The sequence below is a fragment of the Nilaparvata lugens genome, chromosome X (assembly GCF_014356525.2).
Source record: "Nilaparvata lugens isolate BPH chromosome X, ASM1435652v1, whole genome shotgun sequence".
NCBI lineage: Eukaryota > Metazoa > Arthropoda > Insecta > Hemiptera > Delphacidae > Nilaparvata > Nilaparvata lugens.
This window is the reverse complement of record NC_052518.1, coordinates 89,277,400-89,285,672: the sequence shown is the minus strand read 5'-3', so window position 1 is coordinate 89,285,672 and position 8,273 is coordinate 89,277,400. Positions and strand designations below refer to the sequence as shown.

Below are 8,273 nucleotides of genomic sequence, written 5' to 3'. Positions count from 1 at the left end.
TGATGTTATTTTAATCTCCCTGGTGTTTTGAGGCGTTGACACTTTTGGGATGCCCTCCCTGTCTTGTGGCGTCTCTTTAGCTGGGATGCCCTCCCTGACGTATTTTGTTGGGAAAACACGACTAAACGTAATTTATGGTTCCCTAGACTTTTGTTGCGTTTTCATTTTCTCTTGAGGTGGGATAGGGCATTTTACGCCCCTGTCTTGCCTCCCTGTCTCCTAAGGTGTCTCAACAGCTGGTGGGATTATTTCAGGGAAGGATGTGTTGATGAAACTCAGTAGATCTCCCAGGACATCTTCTCCAGGAAGGGCCAACTGTTGTCCATTTTGCTTCATGCCAATAATAATATTGGTAAGTCTTCTCGATACAGCAATGTTATTCTCCACCATGTTATCGTGTTTATTCACCATGTGAGGTTCCAGGAACTTTTTCAATGATGATTCACAACATGATGACTCACAATTACAATTATGAAATGGGCAATTCCATGATTTGCAATTTTTGACATTGAAGTTATATGGATTGGCGTATCACATTGTATCACGCCATTACACATTGAAGTCACAATAGAGATGAGTAGAGTATAGACATTAGTTGTTAAATGTTACAAAATGTTACAGCATTTTCAGCCATTTTCCGTTGTGCACTCTAATCCTATTATGTCAATACTGTATTAGCAATCATTAGATATCAGGAAATTTGAAAAATTCCCATGTTGGTAATCTCATCTTCAAATCGGATCCCCTATTGAACATTGAAACCAGCTTGAAGCGGGCAGGATAGTAGTACAACCACAGACACTGATTCACACATTTTATAAATTCGATTATTAAAATTACCGTATTTTGCGTTCAATCTGATTAGTATAAAAAGTTTTAAAATAACTTTGGTAAATGAAGTTGAAAAATACTACTAGACCGAAGGAGCCTAGTTGTCGGCGACAACTAAGCTCCTCACACGCTCACGACAACTAAGCTCCCCGACAGTAAATCCCCTGCTGGATAGACCTATGAGGGGTCTGGTTGTCGTGATCGTACCCGACAACTAAGCTCCCCGACAGTAAATCCCCTGCTGCATAGACCTATGAGGGGTCTGGTTGTCGTGATCGTACCCGACAACTGAGCCCCCCGCCAGCTGATCCCCTATTGAACATTGAAATAAGCTCGAAGCGGGCGGGGAAGTAGTACAATCACAGACACTGTTTCACACGTTCTATGAATTCTATTATTAAAATTACCGTATTTTTCGTTCAATCTGATAGTAGTGTAAAAAGTTGTCAAGTAATTTTGGTGAATGAAGTTGAAAAATATTGCTAGTTGCTAATGAGTATTTACTTTGATTAAAATCTACTAATAATAGAAATCAAGCGTTCTGGAAATAAATTGATGAGTTTACTTACTTATTACATTCTATAAATATCAATAAGCATGTTTTATTATATTTTAAACAGCATGAATTTCAAAATTTCCATATTAATATTGCCCTACCTACGTTCGCGATGATATGTTTTATGTACCATATCCATTTATTTACTGCCGTGATTTTATATTACAAGATTCATAGGATCGTGACAGTTTTCTTGACAGAACAACCTCTCAATAACAAATACCTCTCTGCAGCGAATTTTTTTTCTCTGGATAATCGACTTTGTAATACAGGGGTTACTCGCGAAAACTCCGGCACTCAGAGCGTGCGAGGTGCTTGGTTGTCGGGTTCGGTGACAACAACCAAGCTCCTTGCACGCTAGCGTCAACTAGTCTCCCCGACAGTAAATACCCTACTGGTTCAGAGGGACTACTGGACCACAATGCCATTTCTAGGTATTATTAGCCTTTCTCACTCTATGAAAAATTTCTATTTGAATCATTCCATTACTGCTCCAGACGATTCCCAAGTATTCAGAATTATTGACTTGCTCTAATTGCTTGCCACCTAACAATATTCATTTCCTCAGGTTAATCTGTTAACTTCAAATTGCTGCTCAAGACGATTCCCAAATATTCAAAATGATTGACTTGCTCGAATTGCTCACCACAACTCACAATATTCATTTCCTAAGAATTTTCTGTTATATTTCCATTGCTGCTTAAGGGGAGACAAAACAGCAGAAATAATTTTTGTTTTTGTTTTTGTTATTTTAGCAAAGATTATAGTTTTAATTCGCGCTTTACAATGATGTAAAATTTATTCCTCTATGTCAACTAGAAATATTTTTATTGTGATTTATAAACTACTTGAAAATCATTTGAAATCACTTTCAAATGATTGAATAAGTTCTTCAGAATCATTTAGAATCATCGATTTATGTACTTTTCAAATCACTTCAAAGCATTTCAAAGTAGATTTAAATCACTTTTAAATTACTTTTAAATGATTGTACAATGATTTACAATGCTTTAAGTGGGCAAAATTGTGATTTATAAATTACTTTCAAATGATTAAATAAGTTCTTAAAAATCATTTAGAATCATCGATTTATGTACTTTTTAAATCACTTCAAAGCATTTCAAACTAGATTCAAATCACTTTTAAATTACTTTTAAATGATTGTAAAATGATTTACAATGCTTTAAGTGGGCAAAATTGTGATTTATAAACTACTTGAAAATCATTTGATATCACTTTCAAATGATTGAATAAGTTCTTCAGAATCATTTAGAATCATCGATTTATGTACTTTTTAAATCACTTCAAAGCATTTCAAAGTAGATTTAAATCACTTTTAAATTACTTTTAAATGATTGTACAATGATTTACAATGCTTTAAGTGGGCAAAATTGTGATTTATAAATTACTTTCAAATGATTAATAAGTTCTTAAAAATCATTAGAATCATCGATTTATGTACTTTTTAAATCACTTCAAAGCATTTCAAACTAGATTCAAATCACTTTTAAATTACTTTTAAATGATTGTAAAATGATTTACAATGCTTTAAGTGGGCAAAATTGTGATTTATAAACTACTTGAAAATCACTTTCAAATGATTAAATAAGTTCTTAAAAATCATTTAGAATCATCGATTTATGTACTTTTTAAATCACTTCAAAGCATTTCAAAGTAGATTAAAAACACTTTTAAAATTACTCTCAAATCACTCTACAATGATTTACAATGCTTTAAGTGAGCAAAATTATGATTAATAAACTACTTTAAATCACTTTAGAAATGATTGAATAAGTTCTTCAGAATGATTCAAAATCATTGACATATAATCTCCTTTATAGAATAAATAGTATATTCAGCTGGATTTGAAAAAATTACATAACTTCAAAATTGATGAATAAATCCTTTACTTAAACATTCATAATTAACATAGTAATGCGACGAATTGTATTTTATGGCTGGAGCTCCAAATTAAAATTTTCAAGTGTCTCGACTTCATTGACTTCAGCAGACGACTGTTTCTTCTCCTTTTCTCCATGTCTGTGAACAAAAATTGAATCAACTTGATTTCAATGTCATCTTTATTGTATAACTTCAGGTACAAAAATAAGTCAAAACGGAAGCATTTGACCTGTAGGTCCACAGCAGATCAAGTTCAAAGGAAAACAAAATTGGAACCTCAGTTATGTACATTATCAATCAATCAATCAATCAATAATTATTATGAAGAATGTCATCTAAATTTGGAAAGAACATGTTTACTTCACTTATCTGTTAGAATACAAAGTTATTGTCATAAGAGCTCGTGGTATTCAATTCTTCCAGTTGCTCTCCTAAAAATGTAATTTTTCACTTCTAGATGAATTCTACTAGAATATTTTAACGACGGCTCTGTGTTTCAAATCAATAAAACAAAAAAATAGAATATCAAATCAATGGGTGAAACTCATCTCATTGGGGACATGGGACGGTCAAGCGAGAACAATACAACTGCAATACCCTTTGGCAGGTAGATTTAGCACATTTTCGACCCTTGTGCAATGAAGCATATGCCCCCTCCTGTTATGTTTAGTAACTTTATTCGACACTTAGCATTTAGAATTCTACTTATATTTGGAAAGATAGAGCTCATTTAGAAAAAATGGTTCGACTTCATCATCATGGAACATAATTTTGAGCCAATTCAAATATTATCAAAGAACAATTATAGTACAGCTTTACTATTCTACTACCTAATAACAGAATATCTATACTATGTAGAGTAGTATAGGTAGAGTCGTAGAGAGTTCAAGGTATGGTATATAATACAGTGTAGTAGACTATATAATAGTCATAGAATGAAAAAAAAACATTAGGACAAGGCTCTTTGGGCCGCTGATTCAATGGATTTATTGGGCAGTTTTATTATATTATGTCAAACAATTCATGTTTTTTATGGCTCAGAGTAATAGGACTTGAGCATCACTACATAGTGGCCCAGCACAAGTGCGTTTACAATTTATTGTGATTGTTAAGGATATATCAATGTGTAATGCTAGTTTTTAAGTTTATAAAAATTATCATAGTAGACCAAAGACTTGAAGAAAATACTCTATTTATGATGAACTTACAAGTTTATACATTTGAATATATAAAACTAATTTCATGTGCTACTTGATATTTTTCAAACGATACATATGTATACATATGTATATATGTATACACATGTCGAGTTGTAAGTTGTGGACCAGAGTGTTGGGTTTTGGCGTAAATTTTGAAAATATATTATTTTTGCTAATTTATCTGGATGGGGGCTATGTGGAGTGTTAATCCCAGATTTGTAGCTTACTACAAATCAATTAATATTTCCAATACTGAGTAACGATCAGCATCATAATGACCACCTCCCAAATTGAAAAAATCAACTTAGATATTCAATATTGCAGATCCTGGATGGAATGACTCATTTTTTTATTAAATAGAATAGAATGACTCCTTCATTTTAATGTCGTGGCGAAGTTTGGACAGTAGTGTCCACTCTACCACTCAACCACGGTGTTTGTGGATGTCATGTTTAATGGCGAAATAAAGTTTTTGAGTCAGTGAAGTAGTATTTTCTATTCAAGTGGGATTTTGTCTGGCTGATATTAATATTGCCAAATTAGCGTTGTTGAAAAATATGAAGCAAGCTACACAGTAAACTTCAAAAAGATAAATTTGCTGAAATCTTACCAATCATAACTTTAGTTATGAGAAGGCCCTTGAATGGTTTTTTCTCTATCTCATGGTCGTCCTTGCGTTGAACTCTTTTCCACGAAAAGTATATGGCAACGAAGGGTCACCAGCTTCCCCATGATACTCGTGATTGTGCGCCCCTTCAAAGCTGTATCGGCGCATGACGCGACATACGTCTCCTTTGAACAATGAAAAAACAATATATTTTAGTTGGATGATAATATCAAAATTAAAGTATTCTCAAAGGGATCAAGTATATCTATCTGATGAATTCATAATGTAACCTTTGTTTTTTACAATTTCCAAAAAACTCTATCAAATAACTTAGAAAGCAGATTATGTATGTAGATCATTTTTGTTCTAAGTGCTTAGTTCTGTTTCATTTAGTGGAATTTATAGTTACGGCAAAAAATAATATTTTTGAAGTAGGGGTTTAAATTCAAGATTGAATACGAAAAAAATAATAGCTAGTGATTTGAAAAAATTTGGAATGCTGAAGATTTGACAAAAATCATAGGCTCTGATACTCTTATACCGATTGAAATAAGAGACTAAATATATAACCCAAATTTGTGGGCTATCGTATGATGACCGGTAAAAAATATAAGCTTGTTCAGTCCTCTAGCTCATTACAGCCTATCAGGTCAGGTAGAATTCAACTAGTCAACCAAAATGAATTAACTGAACCTACCTAATATAGGTAGAAAAGACAGAACGCAAGCTAGATCTATAAAATATAATAATAATGTGTATTTTCTCCAAGCTACTCTATAGTAGATATACTTTTATCAGTCTATGATTCAAACTTCCATAAATAAAGTAATATTATTGTGTACTTACATTGATAATAGAAGATCAAGTGACTTCAAAACAAATAAATTCCCGGATAAAACACTGGAAACATGAACTGTAATCTGTATTCAATACATGATGAACTGAACTAACTGGCCCTTGCGACTGACTAGTGACAGTTTAGTGACTACAACACTACAACTAACCAAAAGGCAAACCCAACCAAAAAGGGCGCGAAATACTCCGACTGAGAAGGAGTGAGTTGAGAAAGAGAGGGTAGACCAGTGGACAATGGTGACAGACCTACACTATTACAAAAGAAGGGACTATTATTCGAAACTGTGGAGCAGGTAGTAAGTGGAGAGACTCAAACTATATAGCCTACCGTACTGGAAAATATAACATAGTAATAGAAAGCATATGCAGTTGAATAGAGAAGAGAGAGAGCATAGAGTGTAGAAATGATGGATCATGGATGAGATTAGATTAGATTAGAGTTCTTTATTTATGTATGTTATGTTACAATATATTATTATACTGCTGGCTTATACACTAATTTACGTTAAATGACAATATTGCTTATTATTAAACGAATTTTACAAGATATGAAGAGTTAATTAATGAGAATAGAGATTGAATGCAATTTGAATAACGATAACATTGCGATGTACCGTATCTTCATAAATCGCGGTGTTTCGACAAATAATTGTCCTTTCTCTAAAAATGATATGGAATAATATCCCTCCGATTTGGATGGATAGAGAAAGAGGGGTTGAGTGGTGTGGTAGACGAGGTTAATAAAAATATAGACAAAAAAAACTATAGAAAAGGTTGCTGATCTGAGTTGATTTTTTTCAGTTCTACTCACTGCAAAAGCTAATACTCTGAAGTTCACCCATAATATTTTATGGCGAACAATTTTTGAGAGCAATATTCATTCTCTGTTATGTACCGCATACAACCTAACTGGTTAGGTATCTAGGAGGCAAATCCTCCTAGGTATCTAGGAGGTACCTAACAGGAGGCAAAAATCAATCAGATGAGCAATTGGCGACAAAGAGTGGACTCGGGTGTTAAAATTGGGCAGGGAGTCTTCCTCAACTCTCTCATGTTGGACTACCAACCAACCAACTCACAACTTTGGCTCGATATGGTGTAATTGGAAAACTAGTAGCACCCAACTTCAAGACACGAAATAAAATTATCATTCAGCAAGAAATGTTATTGTTGTGATCATGAATCTGATCGAATAAACACCGATTCTGATAGAAGTAAGTATTCCTGAGAAATAAACGATTCTACTATTGAAAAACTTTCTGTACGGTACCGGTATTCTAATATCAAGCCTCCATACCTACAATCCGGACAATCCTACAATCCTACAATCCTACAATCCATCCTACAATCCTACAATCCTACAATCCGGTAATTTGATATGATGATAATAATAATAAGAAAACTATTTTCTTGAGCTTCTTGAAGCCAGTGATAGTTAAGCCAGTTACACACATCGATTTTTGGACGTTCGATTTTTTGCCGTCCTTATAAATCCACCAGATTAAACGAGACTTGAAACTCTTGAATACATTATCTGTTTGCCAAGTTATGCAACTGTCGGAAAAGTAATAAAATAATATCCTCCCCATTAATACGCAACTGGAATAAGATTGATACGATACGGTATCAGAGAAAGTGTAAAATAGGCCTACTAAAACTAAAGAAGACTTGTAAAATGCTGCGAGACCTCAAAATTAAGTAATATGGTTCAAATTAGAAAAGAAATGAAAAAACTAAATTGCAATTCATCCTGATTTAAAAGGATTCTCAACTCCGGCTACGAAATGATCTTGACAATATAATTTCGCTTGTATAGCCTATGCTAAAAACTAAGCACCTGAATGAAGTAAGTGAGGCGTGAGCTATTTTCTCTTTCTCCTTCATGTTGTGTAATGAAAAAATCGTGTGTCTCTTGTGTGATGGTTATATTTTACAAGCTCATTCCAAGCCTTGAAGAACCACAGATTAATATAGAATCACTGTATGATTCTCAAAAATGTAGTAATTGCAATGATTGAATTGACTCCTGTACAGGGGAGTATCGTTGGCATAACATTTGCTGTTCTCACAACTTTACTTGAATTGGTTCCTGAGTTTCTTTCATAGAATTCAATTTGATATCTCTAATCTATTTCAATACTCAACCATGAAAACCAATTTTCGAATCATAGTATCAATCAGACCCTTTGGATATCGATCTTCTAGTAGTTAACAGAACCAAAATGCAAAGAGTATAAAAAAACCCACCAGTCACTGGTGGTAGGGCTGTGGTTGGGTGCAAAGTAAATGCTGTTATTATTGTAAATGGAAATAAATACGAATA

The 8,273-nt window shown here is 33.4% G+C and overlaps 1 long non-coding RNA gene across 1 annotated transcript; it reads right to left on the bottom strand.

Moving 5' to 3' along the window:
- Positions 1-3,098: 3,098 nt before the first annotated feature.
- Positions 3,099-6,393, bottom strand: LOC111059843. Its single transcript, XR_005573207.1, has 3 exons — positions 5,942-6,393; positions 5,099-5,280; positions 3,099-3,427 (listed from the first exon to the last, which is right to left on the bottom strand). It is a non-coding gene; the product is annotated as an uncharacterized LOC111059843 (long non-coding RNA).
- Between the last annotated feature and the right edge of the window lie 1,880 nt (positions 6,394-8,273).